The sequence below is a fragment of the Pelophylax lessonae genome (assembly GCF_965119305.1).
Source record: "Pelophylax lessonae genome assembly, chromosome: 8".
In the NCBI taxonomy this organism is placed as follows: Eukaryota; Metazoa; Chordata; class Amphibia; order Anura; family Ranidae; genus Pelophylax; species Pelophylax lessonae.
Window position 1 is genome coordinate 27,769,676 of NC_138775.1, and position 657 is coordinate 27,770,332.

Sequence of the window (657 nt, forward strand, 5' to 3'; positions counted from 1 at the left end):
GTCGCAGTCCCGCAAAAAATCGCAGATCGCCACCATTACTAGTAAAAAAAAAAAATAAATAAATAAAAATGACAGAAATCTTTCCCGTAGTTAGTAGACACGATAACTTTTGCGCAAACCAATCAAAATACACTTACTGCGATTTTTATTTTTTACCAAAAATATGTAGCAGAAAACAAATTGACCTAAAATGTTAAAATAATTTGATTTTTAATTTTTTTATTGGGAATCTTATATAGCAGAATGTGAAAATATTGTTTTTTTTTTTTTCAGAATTGTCGCTGTTTTTTTTGTTTATAGCGCATAAAATAAAAATCGCACAGGTGACCAAATACCACCAATAGAAAGCTCTGTTTGCGGGAAAAAAAAGGACGTGAATTTTATTTTGGTACAGCGTCGCACGACCGCGCAATTGTCGGTTAAAGTAACCCAGTGCCGAATCGCAAAAAATGGCGAAGTGGTAAATAATATAATATATATAAATAAATAATATTTATTTCTAACAATGTCATTCGATACTCACATCACCGATCACAAGATGTCAGTGTAGAATCCTATGGGGGGGAGGGGTCAGCTCCAGCACTGTGGACACTTTCCCTGCCTCAGGCAGATCTCCTTCCCGCCCAGCACTTGTCCCCGCCCCTCCCGGGCGGGCTG